Source organism: Jaculus jaculus, chromosome 9 (assembly GCF_020740685.1).
Source record: "Jaculus jaculus isolate mJacJac1 chromosome 9, mJacJac1.mat.Y.cur, whole genome shotgun sequence".
NCBI lineage: Eukaryota > Metazoa > Chordata > Mammalia > Rodentia > Dipodidae > Jaculus > Jaculus jaculus.
In genome coordinates, this window is record NC_059110.1 from 44787258 (window position 1) to 44812324 (window position 25067).

Consider the following 25067-nt stretch of genomic DNA (forward strand, 5'->3'; position numbering starts at 1 on the left):
CTTTGGTAATCTTTCAAAAGAACAGGTTAAGAATTGATGCTTCTTAATTTTAAAACTCACTCCACAAAACAAAATAAATGGAATATGTAAACCTTGTGTGGTTGTTTGAATCAGGTGTCTCCCCTAAACTCATGTGTTCAGAATGCTGAAAGCTAGTAGTAAACTGGAAATTGGAGTCTTGCTACAGGAGGTGCTTTGTTGGGGGCAAGTTTGTGAGTATTATATCCAGTTTTCCTCTGTCAGTTTTTGGCACACTCCCCTACTACTCTTGTTCCCCTGATGGTGGTCAGGAGGTGATGTGAAGACTTTGCTCCACCATCTTTCCCCGACCATCATGAAGCTTCCCTGAAAGTCTGTAAGCCAAAATAAACCCTTCCATCAGCTGCTTTTGGTTGCATTCTTTGTACCAGCCGCATGAAGGTGACTACAGCACTGGTTCTCAGTGGTGTCAGAATAGAAAGAAGCATGTAGATAAATATAATACAAGTGAGGATCACCAATGAGCACATTTATGAACAAGATGTTTAACCAAGGGTGCCAAGACAATTCAGTAGTGAACGCATAGCCTGCAGCTAGTGCCACTGAGACAATGGGATATCCAAATGTAAAAACAACGTTAGACCTTACTAACTCACACTGCATGATAGACCTACATCTATAAACTTCTTGAGAAGTGAAATAAGTAAACATTCCTGACCTAACATTGGGTGTTGGTTTCTTATGGGGGACAACAAGCATAAAGGACAGAATAAATTTCAGTGCAATGTGTAATCCAAGCACCCAGAGCAGACGTTCCTGTTTTAGCTCCATTCCTGAGAAGGAAACATTTAGCCTATTACCAATTGTAATGAAAAGAACTTAACTTATTTTTTGTTGTTGTTTTTTTGAGCTAGAGTCTCACTCTAGCCTAGGCTGACCTGGAATTCACTATGGAGTCTCAGGGTGGCCTTGAACTCATGGCAATCCTCCTACTTCTGCCTCCCTAGTGCTGGGATTAAAGGCATGCGCCACCATGCCCGGCAAGAATTTAAATTTTTATTTTTTATTTATTTTTTATTTTTTTTATTTTTATTTTTTTTATATATTTATTTGAGAGCGACAGACACAGAGAGAAAGACAGAGAGAGGGAGAGAGAGAGAATGGGCGCTCCAGGGCTTCCAGCCTCTGCAAACGAACTCCAGACGCGTGCGCCCCCTTGTGCATCTGGCTAACGTGGGACCTGGGGAACCGAGCCTCGAACCGGGGTCCTTAGGCTTCACAGGCAAGCGCTTAACCGCTAAGCCATCTCTCCAGCCCAAGAATTTAAATTTTTGTATATGTAGTTTGTTGGGTGAAATTTTTCCTTCTATCTAATGTATTGTGTTTTTAATATGATTGTTTGAGTTTTCTCAAATGTTTTTTGCATCTTTTGTAATTATGGACATTTTCTTTGGTTTATTAATAGATCGTGTGTCATTTGGATGTCAGACTTTTTAAAGGGACTTGGAAGACAGCACAGTCAGTAAAGTGTTTGCCTTGCAAGCATGAGAACCTGAGCTCAAGCCCCAGATATCACATTAAATATAAAACCAGGAGTGGTGACATGAACTTGTTATCTCAGCTCTGGGGAGGTGGAGACAGGCAGGCCCCTGGAGTCCACTGGCCAACCAGTCTAGCCTAATTAAGTGAGAGACCCTCTCTTCAAAAAAGGGGCTTGAGTAAAGATAGCGGATAATTGTCTTCTAGCCTCCACATGCATACACAAACACATACTTGTATATTTACATACACATGAACACACATGCATACATGTACATACACCACACACAGTCCTTTTTACATGACCAGGATGACTTCTTCTTGGTTGTAGTGCGCCTTCGTAAATATTTTTGTATTGGTTTGGCCAATATGTTATTGAGGATTGTTGCATCTTTGTATTTCAATAATGGTAGCCTTCAGTTTCCTTGGGACAGCTGTAATTGGCTTTGGTTTCAGAATAGCTGGCATCACAACAACAGTTGTGATTGGTATTTCTACTATCCATATTTTCTGAGGGAAGATTGATATTTCTCATTATTTAAATCTTTATAGAATTTATCAGGAAAAGTCAGTTTTGTAGTGGAAATAGAATTACAAATATACTGCTGTTAGGCTGACCTTTCACATACTTCCAGAGTACTTGTGTAGAAAGACTGCAAGTACAAGTGAAGTCAGACAATTTATTTCTTAACCAAACAGTTAAAAGAAGTTCAGATGATGTCAAGTCTCCACACCCTTGGTCCCATAGGATGACACTAAGCCCAGAGCCCAGCTGACACATAAAGGCCAGACATCAGTCTGTCAAGAAGGGACCCCTAAACTGCATTGAAGCAGACTTCCACAGAAGCCACTGGCTGCATTCTAAGGGGAGATGTGGTTAGAAAGAGCTATACTCAGTGAACACTGGGATGTTGGATTAAAAACAGTCGTGTGGCAATCTCCTGGAAGATAGGAATGAGGGCATCCAGGCAGCCACTCCTCAGCATGCTTATCACCCTGTGTTCTAGGATGAAGCCCAGACATTGCAGCAAAATATGTACTATTCTACCTATATTTAGACTTTCTCTTTTGTTAGAGAAAAATCTTCAATCATTTGTGATAATATCTTTCTCCCTAGAAATTTGTCCATTTCTTCTAGGTTTTTTAATCTGTTGGCAAAGGACCAGTTTTACAATTGTCTTGTTTCTGTAAGGATAGCATTAGCCTCCCACTTTCTTTTCAATACTGGTAATTTACATATTGTCTTTTAAAAAATATTTTATTTATTTATTTGTATTTTAGGTGTGTATGGGTGTGCCAGTATCCCTTGCCACTATAAATAAACATGGGATGTTTGGGCCACAATTTGCTTCTGGCTTAACATGGGTACTAGGGAATTGAACCTGGGTTATCAAACTTTTCCAGCAAGTGCTTTTAATTGCTGAGCCATTTCCCTAGTCCCTTGTGTATTTCTTTTCTTTTCTTTTCTTTTCTTTTCTTTTCTTTTCTTTTCTTTTCTTTTCTTTTCTTTTCTTTTCTTTCTTTTTTTTTTTTTGTAGTCCAGCCTAGTTGCAAATCTGCTGATTTTTATTAATCTTGTCCTTTCATTGGGTTTTCTTAGATTTTTAGTTTCTCACACCACTTCTTTTTTATGGAATCATTTTCACCTTATTTTCTTAGGTGAACACTTACAAATTATTACAAAAATTACATGCCATGTAACCATTTTCTTTAATGGCATTCTACACACTTTGATATATTGTAGAATTACTTTTTTAGAGTCTGTGCTATATTCTATAAGGAATGATGAGTTCAGGTATTGGTTTTATTTCAAAACTAGGCCAAGACTTCTGAAGACATTGTAACGTTTGGATCAGTTGAGTCAACTATTTGTGAGTGGCAAGGCTTTTGATACTCCCAGCTTGATTTTCATTCTTTATCAAAATTTCCAGCCAAAGCTAACAGTGGAATGTTTTCAAGTGCCAAGAGCAGAGAAGAACAAGGTCTCTTCAAGATTTTGGAAAGAGTGATTAACAACTTAGTAAGAAATTTTTCTCCCCCTAACAATTGGATTGTGTTAACTATAACAAGCCTTTTGGTATAGCTGTCCTGAATAGACATTTTTTTTCTCCATTTTCTCTGACTCTCTCCATGGCCAAAGTACAAAACATGTCCCCAAGGCAACAGATACAAGCATGGAAGTTGTTACCATAATTAGTACAGAATTCTAAAGTCCATGCTTTTGTTAGTAGAATGGTATCACATAAGGGAACAAGGCATATATCTATTAGAGGGAACATGAGTTCATTTGTTTTTGTCAATAGTTTTTATTTACTTATTTTTTTTTTTACCTAAGTTGTACTCTAATTTTTATGACAGGTGTCTTGAATCTTGCATAACACACAGTTGAGCTGTTGATGAGCCTATTCTTGTTTTGGTAAAGAAATGCTAAGACCATAATCCTGGCTTCAACTAGTGAGGTAACTTTACAGGGACTACGCATGGACAGAAGGGATGGAAAAGGAGAAATCATGACATAAAAGGGGATGCATTTAACTTGTTAGATATTAACTTCTCTCTTTGTAATGGAGATTATTGTGTCAGCTAGCTACAGGTATTTTATATTGCTGATGTATTGTAGAATGGGAGTTTTGGATTCAGGGCAGGGTGTGGTTCCTACAGGAAGATTAAAAGCAAACAAATCAAACAATACCATCTGTTGAATGCCTAATATGTTTCATGTCCTCCTCTTCTCTTTCCTGACCTCCCCCTAAGTCTCTTCCTTATATTTTGGTATCAGCAATTTTCATGTTGAAACTTATACTTTCATTATTTCTAAATATGATATCTCTCCTCATTTTAAATTTAGTTTAATAAATTTTATGACACAAGAAAACAAATTGGTTTCAAGCTGCAGGTAGAAAATTAATTCAATTTTGATTTTAAAAAAGCTAAAAGTCTACAAACACATGCCTACAAAACCTGCACATATTTATATTTTATTTATATGAATGTATTTAAGAGAGAAGAAAAAGAGAGAGGGAGAATGGGCACTTCCGGGCCTCTAGCTGTTTCAAATGAATTCCAGATGCATGTGCCACCTTGTGCATCTGGCTTATATGGGTCCTGAGGAGTTGAACCTGGGTCCTTTGGCTTTGCAGGTAAGCACCTTAATCACTAATCCATCTCTCAAGCTTCAAACCTGCACTTTTATATGACAAAAAAAACAATGAAATTTCTTCTGTGTTGTGATCAAATATTCTTATCTTGCCTTTGTGCATTTTTTGCATGTGTGTGTGTGTTTGTGTATGTGTGTGTGTTTGTGTGTGTGTGTGTGTGTGGTGTGCCTGTATATGTATGCATGTTCACATAGGAGTGGATACACATTTGTGCAGGTATGTTTTGAGAAGTTAATGTTGGGTATTTTCCTCAATCATTCTCCACCTGTCTCTCATAAAGGAGTCTCTCACATAAACCTGGAGGATGCTGATTCTGCCAGTCCAGCTAGCCACCTTGCGCCCAGGATCACTGTCCCACCTCCCCAGTGCTGGGGTTATATTTCTGTCCTCATGTTTGCATGGCCAGTGCTTTATACAATGATCCATCATTCTATAACTACTTTTGTGTGTGTGTTTTTTCCCCTGAAACAAACAACAACAGCAACAAAAATCTCCACAACTCCCGAAAGCTTATGTTGTACTTATTTTTATTCTCTCGGTGTGTGTAAGAGTATACTTTGGATATAAAAGTACTTACTCTATATCTGTTAAATTGAATTCAAATGAGCAAAAGATCATGTTGAACATCTTAGTTCTGTTAGCTACAACCAGAAAAATACAAACAAATGATATTTCAAAAATGCTGTGGAGTGTAGAAAGACTTAAAATAAGGGGCATTAGAGTAAGTAAACAAACAATAGCTGAAAATGTGTTTGGAAATGATGGCTTTGCAAGGACAAAAACTTTACAGGTATAAAAAGTTTCAGTTACAGCAAGATGAACTATAATTACAACATGCAATGCATTTGGGCTTGTAAACAAAATTGTTTAATTTTGAGTGATGTGTCATGTTCTAGACACTGAGCTGTCAAAAAGACTGGTTGGACTATTAGTATTTTTTGGTTTCTTGTTACTGTTGTTGTTTTTGAGGTAGGATTTCACTTTATCCCAGGCTAACCTGGAACTTATTCTGTAGTTCCAGGCTAGCCCTGGGCTCACAGCAATCCTTCTAACTCTGCCTTCTGAGGGCTGGGATTAAAGGTATGCACCCTCCACACCCGCTCAGCTGAACTACTAGTATTTCGATATGCAATTTCTGCTTGCTCACCAAGGGCATATGTACTCATATTACAGCCCTGCTTTGCCATGCACTTTTCCATTACTGTCCCAGGTTTCTGAGCCTGGCACATCATAGCAGAGTCAAGTGGATAGGCACTTTATGTGCAGTGATCCAGATGTTTTATCCTCAAGTTATTTACACAACTGTCAGAATTATAAGAATTTAAAGAGAAATTTTGTTTGATCACACTTCTTTTTTTTTTTAAATATTTTATTTATTTGAGAGCGACAGACACAGAGAGAAAGACAGGTAGAGGGAGAGAGAGAGAATGGGCGCACCAGGGCTTCCAGCCTCTGCAAACGAACTCCAGATGCGTGCGCCCCCTTGTGCATCTGGCTAACGTGGGACCTGGGGAACCGAGCCTCGAACCGGGGTCCTTAGGCTTCACAGGCAAGCGCTTAACCGCTAAGCCATCTCTCCAGCCCTGATCACACTTCTTTATGTGACACAAAGGTAACCTTTTTAACTTCACAAAGAAAGCATTAAAAAGCAAACAGCACTCGAAAGAACTATTGATATACAGAGAGCAAAGGCCTGTGAAGAGCTATGACTTGAACTCAAGTTTTATCAATAGTTGAATGAATTTCATGAGAAATCATGTATTCTCTTATCTCCAGAATCACATATCCTTTTATCTCCAGAATTTAGAATCTTCATCTGTAAAATAAATGAGGTTGTGTTAGAGACTTCTAGTTTAATTTTCTGTATTTTAAGTGAATACTCAAACTAATAATACAAATGTTAACATGAATGCCATGAAGTAGGCATCCATCTAAGTAAAGACATGGATGTCTTTGTCCAACAGTGTTCATGTAAAAATGTAGTGTTTTTTGGTTGGAAATTGTGAGCTTTTTCTTAAATTGCAAATTTGCTTGTTGTGTTCTTGAAGATGTCCTCAATTCTAAAAGAAATAAAAAGCAATCACTAAGTTTAAAGGGAAGCAGACATGATTTTGGTAATTGCCCCTACTTTGTAATAAAAACCACAGTTGTTCTTAATATCTTCAGGGTATTCTATGGGCAACAATTAAGTATTCTGGGAAGAGAACATTGAGGATAAAAATCACTTGAAGAGCTGCTCTGATTATTACTCTTAGACTATCCACAGTTCTTTTCCCAAGTGCTTTTCTGGACTCAAAACACATTTACTGCATTTCTGTTCTCCATTTCTCTCATGGTGAAGCTGTTACTTTTAGCCAGCCCACAGTTTTTTATTCTTTAGGATGCAATTGTTTAGTTCAATAATAGCTTAGCTAAGGAAACTGTGAAACAGTGTGTGGCCTGTCACCATTGTGGCCATCAAATCTTCTAATTGCTAATGGAAAAAAATTGTGTTGCTAGCGGTAATATAGCAGCACATACAATTATAAGCAAAAAAAAAAAAAAAAAAGGAAAAAAGCAAAGAAGAAAGCTAAATATCACCCCAAATGCCAGACTCTGAAAACAAACAAAATCACCTTTAGGTAAATGTTTTTCCAGACATTATCTATGCTTCTGTGTGAATAGACAGACATGCATTCACTAAAGCCCATACACATGGACAACAATGGCTTTATAACAAGAGGTCATATAATAAATGCTAGTTGAACATTACTCAAATCGAATAAGCAGGAGCCATAAGCCTGAGGCTAACATCATAAGTGGAGTCCCATTAGTTAACCCTGACTTAATTTACCGTATCATGAGTAGAGTAAGTACCTGAATTATGCCAAGTAAATGCCAAGTTTCAGCAAATCATAGGCAGTCAGCTCATCATACCATATCCAAGCAGACAGAGTCCTCAACTGTAACTGATTAAGCAATTCTTTGCTTTAGTTGTGTCTGACTGTAACAGTTCACTGTTCACATTGCTGGGTGGAACCCTCTTACCCTCCCCTGTTTCAGGATGCTAACTGATGAGACAAACACTGGAAAATTCAATTTGGACACTGTAATATCATATGTGGGCTTGGAACAGGCCCTGCCATTACCCACAAGCACAAAAGAATCAGGTGGAACTACCTGACAGGCTCACTGTGTCCTCTCCTAGCAACAGAGTTATATGTGAGTGGCTCCTCTGCTTAAAATTCTGTATTTATGTATTTTTTATTTTATTTTTTAAGGTAAGGTGTTACTGTAGTCCAGGCTGACCTGGAACTCATGCTTTAGTCCCAAACTGGCCTCAAACTCAGAGCAATCCCCTTACCTCTGCTTAAGTGCTGGGATCAAAGACATGCATCACAACACCTGGCTATATTTGCATTTTGAACTCTCCAGATATGTTTGGGCAATCCTGTCATTGTGTAAGAGTCATGATCTGATTGTATTTGATTGAAAAAATGGGCTGGTTCCAGCTAGAAGCCTCAGAAATTTCCCATTGGAATGTGACTCCCTCTGTATAAGGTCTCTGGAATACCATTTTCTGGAATAGTTTTAAAAATTATGATCCTAATATATGAATATAATTTTTTAAACTTTTTAAAATTTTACTTTGTGTGTTGAGAGAGAGAGAATGGGCATGTCAGTGTCTCTAGCTGCTGCAAACGAACTCCAGATGCATGTGCCACCTTGTGCATCTGGCTTACATGGGTCCTGGGGAATTGAACCTGGGTCCTTTAGCTTTGCAGGAATGCACCTTAACAGGTAAGCCATCTCTCCAGCCCAAGGCCTGGATATTTTTTATAATCTATATTAACTTTATTAAAGACAGTTTATAATGATGGTAGCCACAGTGAAGATATTTTAACCTACATAAATTCATATACTTGTGAGTGAATTGAGAAAGGGATACAGTCTAAGTGACATTCAGAGATATTGTATGAATCAAAGACTGCCTTTCTTTAAATTCCTTACACTAAGCAATGCAATATTCTCATTTTCCCACAAACATTAGTCAAATGCTTCCATTTGGGCCAGTAATCTTGTTGCATTGTCACTCCCCCAAAAAAGTCAACCAGCTATTTTGTAACAAACTAGCAACCTTGCATTGTTATATGTTGCACATGACTAAAATTTTTAAACAAAAGCTAGAAGGTGGACTTCTGTTTATATGTTAATGAATGCCAATCATCTGAGTGTGATGCTTTTACCCCTGTATAATACTTTCAAATTTAAATTGTCAAGGAGATCCATTTAACTTATTTAAAAATAAGTGCTTATTTAAATGAAGTACTTCTTAGATTCTTAAAAAAATAGAAATTAACACAAAATAACTTTTCAAACTTATGTGTTCTGGGAATATATTTCCCCAAATAAGTAAAGAAATAAATGCATAAACAAATAAATTTTTTGCTAAGGTATGTTTGTTGTGAGACCTTTTTCTGAGGAGATGAGAATAAACATCTAGAAACCTCGGAAAGGACACTAATGACAGAAGCAACTTGATTCCATGCAAATCTAGCTTGGTGAACCATTGAGTTCAACTGGGGTTACCTAGAGGAGCACAGAAAACTTATGGGTGGCTGCATCGCTGAAGAAAATGCCTCTATTCCTCAAGCAGCTGTTAACGGTCTATGTATCCTTGGAGAGAGGTGGAGTCTTGTGAGCCCCTCTCCTCTCCTTGCCAGAGTTAATGGGCTCAATCTTCTTTGAGTCCCCTTGGGATAATAACCATGGCTGCCAGCTTAGTTTAAGATGGCAATGGTCATGCCATGTCTAACATTCCATAACAATGTCAGTTTAATTAAAATAGACTTCGAATTTTGAGAGAGAAATATAATATTGACATGCAATTTTTCTTGCCTAAGTTCATTAGTAAAATAAGTTCATATTATCTGTATACCACAAAAATTTTAGGAAGAAAAATAACAAGATGATATCTGTCCAATGTCTAGGCTTCACAAGCAAAATTGCTAGTGAGTTAAACAGATGTAAGATATAACTAAATTGATTATAAGAAGGAAAGAGCTCTACAAGGAACACAAAGTGTACTTTTGGTAAAGTAAGTGACAAAAGTATGAGGGTTTCTTGGTGTTAGGGGAGTTAGAACATAAGTTCTCTTTTTAAGTAGAATGACTGGTGGGTCTAGAATCAGAAAGAGGATATGACAAAAAACCCAAATGAGTAAAATGAAGTAATAATTTGTAGAAGGGGAATATTAGAAAGGGAATTTTATATGTGATCAAACTGGTTAAGATTAGGAGGTACTTGCTTATTATGAGATTTTCTTAGAATTAAGCATTAATTCCAACAGCACCCAGATTTAAGAAAAAAAAAAAAAAACCTAGAATTTGAATGTCTGTTAACACAACAGGTTTTTCTGACGTCCTGGCCTTCTCTTAATATATAGTTAAAACAGGGTTCTTCTTCAAATTTGGGTAGCTGATGTAGAAAACAGAATCAAGATAACTTCTTGCACTTTATTTGTCATAACTAGGTTTTTGGTTGCAAAACTGAGTCCTCTGTCCTAAAAGTGTTAAGACATTTTTATTTATTTATTTTTTTACCTACAAGGAGATAACTTTCTGTGTTTTACCTCTGAGGTTTCTGATCATAATTCTGGTTAAATCAATGATTCTTGTCTCATACTGACCTGTGATCCTATTTAAATCAAATATCTTAAATGCTTGCATTTTTAGTAAGTTCCTTAAGGAAAATTCTACGGTAATATCTTTTGGTAAGTAAGATTTTCTTGGAGTAATGTTTCCATATGTTCTCTTGGGATATCTCAAGAGAATTTATTCTATCTGCTTACCAAAGAGAGCTTTTAAAGAATTTATTCTTCTTAAAAGGAAAGCTGCTAAGCTAACTAGGCTTATATGATATGTAGAATTACATATCATTTAAAAATAAATGAATGAAAATCTTATTATGGTGAACATGAATATGACTACATTGAGTATGTAACTAACATGTGTTCCAGGAGCTATATAAATTTCCTAGCAATCTGATAGTTCTGGTATAATGTGATCAGTCATAGTTCTTGTTATTAACTTAAAATATTGTGCCTTGCATAAATAATAAAATTTTCTTGTCAACTGCATGCTACTAAACTCTCATGAGATATTTGACCATGGGCATCTTAAATCATGTTGTCTACAGGCAGTTAATTGTTTTATTTATATGTACCTCTAAAACTATTGAGCATGACTATAAACCTAAAGTATTTGATCAAAATTTTTGGGTAAGAGTCTGACCAGTTCATGTATCTGGTAATTTTAAATTAAAACCATTGGATGGGAAAGGAATTCCTAGAACTCAAATGAAAGAAACTAGTTGGCTTATAAACCACTAACTGAAAATATACAGTGCAAGAATTAGTTGAGCCAGGTGTGGTAACACACACTTTTAATCCCTGTATTTGGGAGGCAGAGCTAGGAGAATCACTGTGAGTTGGAGGTCAGGCTGAGACTACATAGTGAATCTCAAGTCAGTCTGGCATCAAAAGACCATGTATCTGCATTAGATGAGGGTCAAGTAAGAGACACAGCTCTTAGGCAGGCCTGGGCAGGTTTTTTCTGGAAGGATTAATTGAGGAGGGAAAACTCTCCACCAGAGTGGGCAGCCCTTCCAGAGGCAGCCTATATTAAAGAAATTCTAGGAAAAAGTGGGTTTTTTGTCCCTGTCTGCCTTTCTCTCTTCTGGTGTTTGCATCTTCCCTGGGGCTGCCATGTTTGCTGACATTACCCAGCTTCGTCAGGCAGCCTTCCAACATGGGCTGAACACCGGCAGCAATCCAGGAATCCTTCAGCCCCTCTGCATCAGGATGGGACTGCTGAAGCACCCAGCATAATTGAACAGTACCCGGTTTCAGACTCTCCAGTGTGCAGACTGTCATTTTTGGATTGCCCAGCTTGAACTGTGTGAACCAATCTAACAAATATTTTTTTATCATACCTGTTATTTTATCAGTTCTGTCTTCTAGAGAACCCTCACATACCAGGTGATAGGCAATATTTATTTTATTTATGAGAGAGAGAAAGGCAGATAGAAAAAGAATAGGTGTGTTGGGCCTCTAGCCACTGCTGATGAACTCCAGATGCTTGTGTTATCTTGTGCATCTGGTTTACGTAGGTATTGGGAAATCAAATTTGAGTTGTTAGGCACTGCAGGCAAGCACCTCAACCTCTAAGCCATCTCTTCAGCCTTGATGTTCAAGATTCAATAATCAGTAGTTTCTGTGAGAACTTAAGGAGATTTTTGACGTAATAATGTTAAACATACATCATTGTGTGATCATACACATCCTCTAGTTTACCTTGAAACAAATTCTACTGGTCTCCCAAGTGTGACTATTAGTTCACATTGTATATCTGGTTCTTTCTGTCAGGCTATGTTTAGATCCATATATTGAACTTCTTTGTTTAAATCTTAACAGTATGCAAAACCAATAGCAATGGATTAAAAGTTATTAATACTACAAATAGAATACAAAACCTCAATGAAAAATAATTTGACAATCTATAGACAAACTCATTACTGTAATCAATTATCATAGACTCTGCATACAACAACTTAATAATGGAGTTTTGGCTAAATATAACCAATGCTTCCATATTGTGACTACTAACATAGGGAACTCTTGTGCTCCTACAAAATGCATTTCTGTCCATGGAGAATTGAGAAATCAACAATATATACAGATAATGTCTCAGAGAGTACAAATTGAGGGCCAATGTCAGTTAAGCATATCACAATCCTCATCATTCAATAAGGAATCAGAAACTGAAAATTGGTCATAATGTCCCTTTTGCAACAAATAGGATTTTTGCAGCAGGCACAAGCCCTTCTAGAGGGACACCTTTTGGTAGAATGTCCCTTTTCTGGCTGAGAGTGAATATAAATGAAAGTATGATTAGAACCCACATTGTGTTCATTAGTTACATAGATGACTCTACTGCCAAGGTTATAGCAGCTTCCCAGAAAAAAAAAAAAAATGTCTTAAATGCTCTTGCTAACACTTTTATATAACAGAATTACTTTGGACTACATGTTGACTGAAAAGAGGTGCAATATGTGTGATAGTTAACAACTGTTGCTGCAGATAGGCAAATATGTCTGAATGGTAAAATCTCAGCTGTAAGCAACCAATAAATTATGTGGTTAAAAAATTCAGTTTTTCTTTGATTTTAATTTTTTAATTGTGTTGGTAGGGAGGCTTCTACTTAGAAATACAATTCAGTCTCTTCAAATTGCCTTCTCTTTAGTCTTCACACTGGTCTGCCTGCTGAGCAGTTTTCTCTGCAGACGTTTCCATGTACATGTGCACCATACCCTGTGCTAAGTGATCTCTTCATGGGCAGACAACAAAACCATGAGGAGAATGTGAAGAATCATGCACTTTGCCTGATGAGGTGATTTTGAATTCCACAGGTGTTTACCACAATAGCACCAGAAAGAATGGAATCAATGTCCATTATTTTGGTCAATCTCAGAGGACTGAGATATTGTTAAATAAACAAAAATCCACAAGCCTGAGGTTTTAAAAAATAATTTGAGTTCCTACATGATGAGCTATAACTTTACTTATTATTATTAACATTCTATGCTTTGTAGGTGGTTTTAGTATGTACCCAAAGAGTTCATGTTTTGTGACCTTGATTCCTAGTGGTGATGTTGCATGGTTGTGAAGCACAGCTGGTCCATTGGAGGAGCTGTCCCCAGAAAGGAGTGAGGTAGTTTCTATGTGAACCCTGTAAGGGTAAGACTAAGCTTGACCCTGCTACTACTCAGTGTCTTTCTGCTTCAAAATGTGGTCTCCTCCTCCTCCATGCAATCCTGCAAGGAGATAGCATCCACCATAATGTCCTCACTAGAAGGTAGAACCATGAAGTCCCCCAGTTTGGGGCTTTTAGACTCAAAACTGTGAGCTAAATAAGCCTCTTTTTTAGTTACCACAGGGATTTTCCTCAGAAATGAAAAGAGGAACTGATATAGAAAATTGGTACCAGGGAGTAGAACTCTTTCCATAATTATGCCTGAAAATGTGGATACACTTTTTGGAATTGGGTGACAGAAAGAGGTTGGAATAATTGTATCTATCAGGCTAGAAAAATTTTAGCATGCTATAAATGAAGTGTTGTGGGAAATCCTGGCTAAGAGATTAGAAGATGAGAATAACTGGTCCCAAATGAAATAAAGATTCAATTGAAAATTGGGAAAAATGCCCGCTTTGTCACATCATTACAAACAACTTAGCTGTACTGTGTGTATGCCCCAGGACTTTAGGAGGGCTGTAATTAAGAATGATGCACTAATTTATCTGGCAGAGGGTATTTAAAACAATAAAACATTTGAACAATATCCTGGGTATTATTGACCACTTACAGTCATAATTGTGAGTCTTGAGCACTAAATAAGCAAAACAGAGATTTAGAAAATACAGTCTCATGAAAAAAGAGATTAAGGATAGGAGGGTGTGGCCAAATACCTAACCCATGTTATGGATCATGAAGCTGTGTTTTAAGTTGTGTGACATTTAGCAAAAGATCTTAAGAACACATCAAAATGTCAAGTCCACTACTTTCATCACATGCCCCAGTGACTGGAAGGTATCATTTCATAGAACTACCAGAAACTCTTTGGGGACTCACCATCCAGGATCAGCTCAGGAGTTGTTTTCCTGTGTTGGACTGTGAAGGACTCAGATTTGATTGCAGTAGTTCCAGCAAGCCATGCTGTAGCTTATACCAATAGTACACTTTTAACTATTCTTATTTATTTTCAAGCAGAGAGATAAAGGGGGACATGAGACAGAAAGAAAATGTGCATACTAGTGTCTCTAGCTGCAAACAAACTCTAGATGCACATGCTACTTTGTGCATCTGGCTTTACATGAGTCCTGGGGAATTGAACCTGGGTGATTAGGCTTTTCAGGCAAATGCCTTAACCACTTAGCAGTCTCTCCTGCCACAGAAACACATTATTAATGCACACATGCTTATAGTTCTGCATATATGCACAGTGTAATACTTGTGGTATCATAATGGCTTCCATCAAGACTCTAAAGGAAAGTGTGGGTGGTCAGGTAGAGTGTGGCTGTAGAGTAGCTGTTCCTATAGACAGTGTGTGGTGGTGGTGCCCCGGGGATGTAGAGTGACTGGTCAGTATGTAGGAAGTCCTAGGTCTAATACCCAGCACCACATAATCTGGATGTGTGGCACATTGTAATCCCAGAATTTGGGAGGTATATGCAGGAAGATCATAATATTGAGGTTATCATACTAAGAATCCTAGTAATGGAGAGTGTGTGGTGGTTTGATTCAGGTGTCCCTCATAAACTTAGGTGTTCTTGAGGTTAGGTTCCCAAGCTGATGGCAATTGGAAATTAAAAACCTCCTGGAAGCAGTGTATTGTTGGGGGCGGGCTTATGGGTGTTACAGCCAGTTTCCCCTTGCCAGTGTTTGGCACACCCTCCTGTTGCTGTGGTCCACCTTATGTTGGCCAGGGGGTGATGTCCATCCTTTGCTCACGTCGTCATTTTCCCTGCTGTCGTGAAGCTTCCCCCTTAAGCATGTAAGTCAAAATAAACCTCTTTTGCCCACAAGCTGCTTTTGGTTGGGTGATTTCTACTAGCAATGCCAACCAGACTGCACAGACTATCAACATGCCACACTCACTTGGGAAAGCTGCCAACCTTAGCATGTACTCCCTCAATACAGCCATATGGCATGGATATACAATGCACTGGACCTTGGATATCCATCCTTCACTACAGATTCCACAAGGCATGGAAAGACAAGACATTTATGGTTGCATTTATTCCCTGCAGGGTTTTGTTTTGGGATAATTAATTCCTTCTATTTTCATATTGCTCCCTTTTAAAATTAAAAAAAAATATTTATCCTGTCATTGTTTAGCCATTGGATCTTGGATATAACTTATTTTAGAGGGATTCATGACTAAGTTTCCTTAAGTATAAACTAAGGCTCTGTACCTGGGCTTTTGGGTGATGTGGTAGTGCAATGAGTTGAGATTTTAGGACCACTGGGGATGAGAGGAATGCATTTTTCATTGTTAGATGGACAAGAAGCAAAATGCTTTGGATGTGTCTTCCAAAATTTCTCCTACTGGGAACCTTGTCTGTAGTGTGATGGTACAGAGAAGTGGTGGGGTTTTAAGAGATGGGATCACTGGGATGTCCTTAGATCACTAGGAAGAAAGCAGCTTTTGTAAGTACTTAAAATAGCCATTCTGGGGCTCCTGTGCTCCTAGAGAGTGGTTTTAAAGGTAAGATTGAATCCCTATTTGTTCTCAAGGTTTGTTCTGAGGCGTGATCTCTACCTGGCATGCAGAGCACTCCTCCTCAGTTCTCACAAGAGTCCAATCCAGGGGCCCCTTGACCTTGGACTCTCAGTCTTTGAAATGGTGGACTAAATAAGTATTTGTAAGTCATGGACCTCACATATCTTGTTACAGCAGTTAATAAATGATAGAATCAAACACGTTAGTATAATAAACAGTTAAGTTTCAGCCTGAGACCAGTTCCTTCTGTGAGCTGGGCTGAAGAGCCATGGTGTGGTGGTTTGAGCCACAGAAGATCCAGAAAAGATGTGATTTACTCAGGCATGAATGAAGCCTGTGTTGAGTGACCATCCTCTGGTTTCCTGATCTGAGACTGAGACCTGTGTCTCACCTGGGCCTGTGGGTAACTACTAAGCTCAGGAAGTCTTTCTGTGCTGGGTGAGAGCCCAAATCTCAGACACTAGTAATGCAATTTCATCATGACTCTTTCTGGTTTCTTCATTTGCTGGTGATATCTGTTAGAACATGGCTTTCCACTCTTCTTCCATCACAGCTCTGGAGGTTATGGGCCAAAACTGCCTTGATGGCCAAAACCCTGCCTCCTTCCTTAGTCACCATTTCCCAAAGCTCATGAAAAGAAGTTGGATTTCTCATTCTGCGGTTGCTACTGCTGATTCCAAGGTTTTTGGTTTTGTTTTCCTGTTGTGCATTTCATCAGATTTGGGCAGATGTTCAGTCTGTGGTCTAACTTCATTCTCCACATATACCTCAGAGTTTTTGCTTCTTTTTTACATTTCAGCCATCATCAGGTTTCTAAATGCAATGTTAAAATCAAATTACATTTTTGCCTATTTCTAGAGGGAAAAGGATAGAGTTTTTGTTTTCTGGAGTCTGTTCCTTCTTTTATTGGAAATATGAAATCTAGTCTCATGGAAATAATGACATCAAATATCAGAGTAGAATACATTCTAACCTTTTAGAAATGTCTTTTTAGTTAATTTAGTTGTTATTTTAAGGTATTTTAAAAACATAGAATACTGTTGTGCCTTCCCTTGATTAGTTATCTATTCCTAGCACAAGGAATTTGTTTCAGGGCTGCTATGAATGCTGCTTGATTGAATGCAAAGTTCAAACTGATATTAGAGTTATTTTTAATTATTATTCTCATAATGATGTTGCTATTTTAATATGATGACATTATTTTTATTTATAATTTTAAGTACTATCTTAATATAATACTGGTGGCTCATACTTGTAGTCCTAACTACTTGGAGGGCTGAGGCTAGAAGATTATTAATCTCTCATGGTCAAGACCCAATTGAGAGAGAAGGGTGGGAGAGAAAGAATGATGGAAGTGGCACTTAGCTTCTATGGCCTATCAAGTTTGGAAGAAGAGTGCTCCCTGATGAAAAAAATTTCTGTTACAGTTAGGAGTAGAAGGAGTCACCCTCAGTGCTTTCTTAACTGGTCCATTCTGACTAAGTTTGAGTTGATATTCTTGTGTTTGAGGTTCTGTCACCAATATTCAAATTGCAGAAGAAAATGGAGGTAGAAGTCAAGCAAGTTTTGTGCTTTTGTTTGGTTATTTATAGTATTGAGGCCATGTGGAGCTTAGAAGTAGCCATTTGTTGAAATATATAGATGTCTAATCCAAAGGCAGGCTTGGATTTGATTTGTTTTATTTTCAAGAAATCAAGTCTTATTACATGATTTACTAACATGCTCTCATGACTTTGGGGAGGAACATATGTGTTTGTATAATTTATGCTTGTCAAAAACATTACATATGAAAACATTACAACAACATGCATGACTCTTAGACTAATGATTAACATACTGCATTAAAGTAGGTGTGTACCCCTCCTTTTTACTTCTGCCATTGTAGATCATTGTGTGGCTAGAACATGCCATGATTGCCAGCACATTCCTGTGCTCTCTGCCTTGCCCTGTGCATGCTCAGCTATTGATGCTTCTCTCCCTGCTGTACTTGGCACTGCTTCACAGATAATTTTGCCTCCTTCTTTCTCTTTGTAATTGACAACTAGTCAGTTCTGCTCCTCACAATTCTGAGTGGCTCCATTTCTGTGCCTTTTCATATTCTATTTGTCCACTTCTTGTTACTTATCATACACTCCATGTTTCCATTATCAGTGCTTTTACACAGCAGTTTAATTCTGTAAGCTGTAGGTATAAAAGTACTAAAAATTGGGCTGACAAGTTGGCCCAGCAGTTAAAGGCACTTGTTTGCAAAGCCTGATGGCCTGGGCTTGATTCCCCAGGATGCACATCCAACAAAGTACACAAAGTGGCATATGGGTCTGAATTTGTAGTGTCCAGGATCCCTGGACACTCACTTTCTCATTCTTTTCTTCCTTCTTTTCTCCTCTTCCTACTTCTTTCTGTTTCTCTTCTTCCTCTTCCTCCTCCTTTTCTTCCCTCTCTCAAATAAATGAATAAATATTTGTTTAAAATGCTAAAAGTTCCTTTTTGATGAGTAGATAAATATATATATTGTTATTGAATATACCATGTATGATTATTGACTTTATTTCTTTCCAGGGAATAATTGGAGTTTGGGCAGATGAAAATGTCCCTTCTTTAAACTCTGTTAGGTCAGAATAAGAAGTGTCTAACTATTTATAGTTTAAAACCTTGCAGTAAAACCACAGTTCCTCTTCTTAATCTTTTTCTACTACCTAGGAATGACATTTCAAAAATGAAGTCATTTGCTGAGTATTCTTGTAACTTTGAAACTTCTCAACATTGTTATGTAAGAAGGCAGGAAACAGTAGCAGTTAAGTTTTGAGAGGGAAAATTCTTCCATCTCTGTGTATAAAAAGACTTTAGTTTATATTCCCTGTTCATATTTTAAAAGTAAGCATGGCATCAATGTAATTTGAAATATTTAAAGGTAAACAAAATTAGTTCACTTTTCAGTTTAGTAAAACCCTTTCTAGGCCAGATGTGTATATAAGGATTTTATAGGTTAGGTTACAAGTAGCTGCAACTTTGTTTAATTTATGCTTGCTTACAATTTGTATTTGCTTGTCTTTGACATATCATAGACATTAGCATGTTGTTATTATTGGTGATAGGAATTAATACGAGGCTCTGAAGTTCATCAGATAAAATTCTCTTGAAGAAAAGATGTAGGGAAAGAAACAGGTAACCTTCTAATGAACTTCCAAGTGAGAAGAGTGATAGTTACAAAACAAAATGAGTGTTCTGTTCATTATGTCTTCTTTCCATGTTGTATTTTCTCACTTTTGGCATGGTTAGATGAATTGCAGTCACTTGCGTGCACTTGATAGGAAGAATTATATCACTGGTGGCAAGTGGAGTACAGCCATTGGTGCAATGCATCTTAGAGAAAAGCAATTCATTAGGCAGGACATTCTGTTAGATATTTAGAAAAGGATAGACCAAAATGGCAGGCTATTGATATTTTAAGCAGAGATAAGGAAAACAGAGAATGTGATGCACTTATTTAACTAAAGGTACATTTAAAAGTCAGACAACACCCTTGGAAGCCCATAAAGACCATCACTTGCTGCAAAAGAGAAGACAGGTTAGGATTAGAGTCAGAAATAAATTTTCAGAACAACTAAGTACCTATGAAGTTAAATTTATAAGCAAAGCAGAACTTCTATGCAAGATGATGCAGCAGAAATGTGATGGGAGATATGAGTTGACATCCTCAAAAATCTTTAATGGCAGAATTCCCCTGGCCCTTCCAAATTTGCAGAGGTGGTCTCCTAGTTAGGCACTAGTACTACTAATTGAAAATGAAGCAGAGGCCTCTCTCATGCAAGACAACACATGGCCACCTTAGAATCTGTCCCTCCCTCTATTTCTAATCATTAGACCCATAACTAGAGTTATTGCAACTCAACACAGCCAAAGTCATGCACGACCTGTCATTGCATGGAGAGATTTCATGCTGCAAATGTTATGGCACCTACTCCATTAATACTGGCAAGATGGAATACCATGCATAGGACTGACTTCTGGGTGTACTTTGCCACAGTGACTGGGAAATAAGTGGATAAGGTAGCACTTACTTTTTTGAAACTAGTTTCCAAGAATAAAGAACTAAGATTACAAAAATTCCCTGCCACTAGAATAATTTCTAGAAGTTTTGTAAAAGCAACGGCCTATTTGAAGAATGTGAAAACTTTGGATGCCAAGGATATTTAGGTTATTACTTTTGAATTGTAGGAGTCCATGTTAAAACTATCCATCTCTCAATGACAGTGGAAGAGCAATCATAAATATTTCATGAGTTAGAAGGGCTGTACATGCTTCAATAATGCCATATATATATATATAAACATAGGTAACAATCTGGATTCAGTCCATGGGACATGGCTTACTAACCTCTGGCCTATAATAAATAAAATTGAAATGGCAAAATTTCAATGGCAAGAAAAAAGACACTATAAAAGATTTAGAGCTTATGAAAGAATGAATAAATTGTATAAACTCATAGACCTACTGCAGGATCACTTTCTATGGGAAGGCCTAAAGGACATGATATTCACCTAGGCCAGCCAGAGTTTGCTGATGCTACAGCCCCACTTAGTAGTTCCGTGGTAACTGGCTTGGATGATGGCAGGAAATGCAAAACTTGTAGCATTGTGGAAGTAGAGCACCTTGAATGAGTGTGTCATAGACAGCTTTATGTTGCTGAGATGAACAACTAAACCAGACATAGTTGATGGGAGGAAAGAGTTTATTTCAAGCTTAAAGATCCAGCAGGAGGTTCCATCAATAGTGGAAGAAGCTGCTTTCATAAATCCAAGCAGGGAGAAAAACCATCACCAGCCTGCAGATGCCAAAAGCAACAAGCCCAAATGGACAATAAACAGCAGGGACCTCACCAGGGCTCAGATGCTCTGCACATCTTTGGGATAGAAAAATAGATATGCCCCAGTGATACCTCCTTCAGCCTGGTGGCTCAAGATCCAAGTTACAAGCTTTGACAAAAAACCTGAATCTATGGGGTCATACATTAAAGTCACAACAATGGGTGCCAGGTGGCAGCATTTCTGAGTCAGGAGCCAGGTGTATGTAAGGTGTGGCCAGAATGGAGAAACAACCTAGCCTGACCAGAAGACAGCTGCTTGGTTGACAAATAGACATAGTATTTCCTAGCAGTAAGGGAAATGGTGAACTGATGGCTTCTTCAACTTGTGTAAAGCACTTAAGAGAGCTGATTAGCAGGTTGAGAATTGTTCATCCAATTAAAAGTTGTACTGCCTGACTTAATTTGTTTTCTATTTTTACTTGTTTATTTGAGAGTAACATACAGAGAGAGAAAGAGGCAGAGAGAAAGAGAGAGAGAGAGAGAGAGAGAGAGAGAGAGAGAGAGAGGGAGGGAGGGAGGGAGGGAGGGAGGGAGGGAGGGAGGGAGAGGGAGAGGGAGAGGGAGAGGGAGAGGGAGAGGGAGAGGGAGAGGGAGAGGGAGAGAGAATGGGCATGCCAGGGCCTCCAGCCACTGCAAATGAACTCCAGATGCATGTGCCCCCTTGTGCATCTAGCTTGCGTGGGTCCTGGAGAATTGAGCCCTGAACCAAGGTCCTTAGCCTTCACAGGCAAGCGCTTAACTGCTAAACCATCTCTCCAGGCCCTGCTTGACTTTTTGACAACATGATTCCACTGATTAAAAGAGGAAAAATTCAGTTATAAGAGAGTATGCACATATTTGGGGAACTGTCAAGTTGCCATCATGATGTCTTGTTAACATGGGTGGTATGGGTGGCAGGCCCAAACTTGGCTCCACAGTTCCACTCAGTACTCCTTAGCTCAGTCTCTGAGTGTGTACTTAGGCCAAGGATGCTTGGTAGTTGCCACACTGTCAATCTGTTGGATAAGAACTATTAAAAGGAGTGGTTGAATGAAAGCAACTGAATTTGTGCATCTCTTCATCACTCCAGTCTGTAGCCAACTAGTAAATCAATCACTGTACTTCATCTGGAGAAGGAAGGCAGTGATTATCACTACCTATAAAGACATGCCATGCCAGATGATGGTTTCATTCAGTTTCCATTTAATCTACTTCTGAAATACCCTGATGGATTCCAGGGTATAATAGCTATGTACCACAGATTCAGACAAGTATGATGCCCATTTTCAGCTGCTGTTTCATCTGTGTTGTGTTAATAGAGTTGATTAACACAACCTCAGTTACATTTCTGTGGTATTGATCTGGAAAATATGTTCTTTCCAATATGAGGAGAAAAGACCAGAAGTTGCCACATGATACAGATTTTAGAATATGATTACATTTTGCCCTGTGTTATGGAAAGTCTCTTGCACTCTGTCAGCCACTTTCATCCTACTCAGCCCTTCTCCATGCTCATTTTGGGCTCCTTCAATCTATCCTCAACCCCCTGTTAATCTTTGTTACTTATCAGCATTGTGACCTTCAATGTAATAGATATGTAACTGCTCTGGGCTTCATTCTTTTTTTTTTTTTTAAGATAGAAAGATTTTCTTTATTAATGACCCCAACCGTATTTCTTTAGATACAGGAGTTTTGAACTCAAATACTTCAAGAAGAAAACAAGCTAAGATTGCATTACCTGCAACTCATTACCAGTAACATATTGCAAAGCAAAACAGCTTGGAAAAAGAATGTGGGAAGGGGAAGAGGGAAGATAAAAGAAAAGAAATTAAGTTGATCAAGTGGATTTTTTCTTAATCTTGGAAGCTATAAAGTCCTTGCAAGCACAGCTCGTTTCTGCGGATTATTTTCCAAACGTGTACAAAATGGAACCCGAATAGAGAATCCCTTAAGAACCTGGAGAGGTGCAACATGAAGGGCTATGATGATCCAGTAGCAAGCGCTCCTGCCTTCTGTGCACGGTGCTTCCTCAGTTCCCAAGAGTTAGCGGGATGAAAACGTCTTTCCCGTGATTGTTTTCATTTCTTTTTTCTCAGCATCTGGGCGTGCATGGTTGAGCACCTTGAGGAAGTCCGAGGTCTTTGCCCGCATACGTGTGTGAATATAGGCCTTAGAGCACTTGATGTGGTAGTGCAGGTAGTCCCGGAATGTGTGGATCAGGTTGATGGTGTTGTCTCAGGCATTGGCATTGGTGTGGCGTGGAAACAGCATGAAGGTGATGTAGCCAATGTTGTCACCCACAGTGGCATCCGTGTCTTTCAGCTCTAGGAAAGGTTCCCTGTGGCTAAAAAGGACCTGGGGGGCTGTGTGGCTGGCTCTTTGTCCTTCTTTGAACTCCTGCATGAACACCTCCCCAATGACCACATCATCATCATCTTTAAACACTGTGCTGAAGACTACTGTGACTCTGTCTTTTTTAGAGTCAGCATACATGGTTTCATCATCCCTATAATGAATAACTGCTCTGTTCTCGCCTTCCTTTCCCTCTTCTTGGAATTGAAAATATTTCTCAAAGACAGAGGCAAAACAATTTCTCTTCAACATCCTAGCCTGATGCACAATAGAATCCTTGGATGCAGGCAGATATTCAAGGTCATATAGCAAAGAAACATTCTGGGTTTACCAAGAAACTCCCATATACTCTCTTTAGTAACTCATCAGCACCATGTGCCTGAAGCTCCTTGTAGAATTTCAAAGAAATACTGACCATCACTTTTGTTTTGTCTCCATTAGGATTTGAAATATGATAGAGGACCCCATCAAAATCTGCAAATGTTACTTCTACTGCTTCTGGTTTATTTCCTGCGGCCGCGTTCTCGAACTTGAGTGCGAGCGTCTCCTCGATGATGCGGTTGTTCACGTTCAGCAGGATCATGGCGGCGGCTGGCCCCCAACCCTGCACCCTCCTGCCCAGCCGCCACTGCCGCCGCCACCGCTGCCGCCTCACCGACAAGCCCAGGTCCCCTTGGGCTTCATTCTTAAATGGGAATAATTATATGTTTGTACTAACAAGAAGAATTAAATGGATAAATTTTGCATTACAAGTTGGATGCCAAATCAATTGACTTGGATTTTGTGAAATGAAGTCAAAACTAGCCAGGAAAACTGAACATAATTCAAGTGGCTACTACAAAAGAAATATAGTATACAGAAGTAGTTATACAAGTGATAGTGGAGATGAGAGTCTGGCAAGGGACAGTGAGCACCCAGGAATTAGTAGCAGGGAATGATCTAGTAACTAAAGTTAACTGATGAAAGAATGAAATGGGTGCTATTATAATGTTGGGTTTGGGCTGACAAGATAGAAACTGGAACTGCGGTGTGCTTGTCTGGCAGGAACTGAAGCCAAAAAGGAAATGCATCCTTTATCAAAAAAGCTGACCAAAATAAAGGATGGAAAGAGAAACACTATGGTTCCTCCCTTCCCCTGACCTCCAATATCTTACCTTACATTGGCAAGAAGCCAGTTGACATGGAGCCAGAGCCACACAGCCTGCAGACATCAGCTCAGCACTCAGGAAAGAGCTGAAGCCAGCAATGTTTTCCTCCACAAGAGGTCACCACATCTCTGTGGGAGGGAGGGGCATCTACAGTGGAAACACAAATTCTCATGATCAGATCTGTAATTAGTTTAATCATGATTTAAGACGTGGGAGACTGAGAAGTTACATGAATAGAGTAGTATTGAGCGGCCAAAAACAAGGTATGGACACATCACCAACATGGATGCATCTCACATATACTGTGATAACTGAAAGACACTGGACATAAAAGAGCACATATAGTGTGCTTCCATTTGTATGGGATTCAAAAATGGAAGAAGAACAAATCAGTGCTTGCTCTTGGCCATATGATGAAGAGAGCAAATGTACCACATAGGAACATGAAGAAGCTGTAGATGAGAGTGTGCTATGTCATGACTGTAGTAAAGACCTGAGAACTGCATGAACATCTCAAAACTTATCTCATGGCACATTTAAAATGCCAAAAAAATCAAATATTCATATGCTGTGGGGTTCCCCAGAGGGGTCCCCGCTCAGGGCTGTCTACGGGACCCCAAGAACACTCACGCAGGACGCTCTCAATGCAAACCGCACGAGGTTTATTGATTCCGATGCATCGGGGCTCAACACAGATTCCTCTCGCAGGAGGAAAGGTGAAGAGCC

The 25067-nt window shown here is 38.7% G+C and overlaps 1 pseudogene; it reads right to left on the reverse strand.

Annotated features, from left to right (window-relative positions):
* Positions 1 to 22586: 22586 nt before the first annotated feature.
* On the reverse strand, positions 22587 to 23787 carry LOC101613112 (annotated as a pseudogene).
* Positions 23788 to 25067: the final 1280 nt, after the last annotated feature.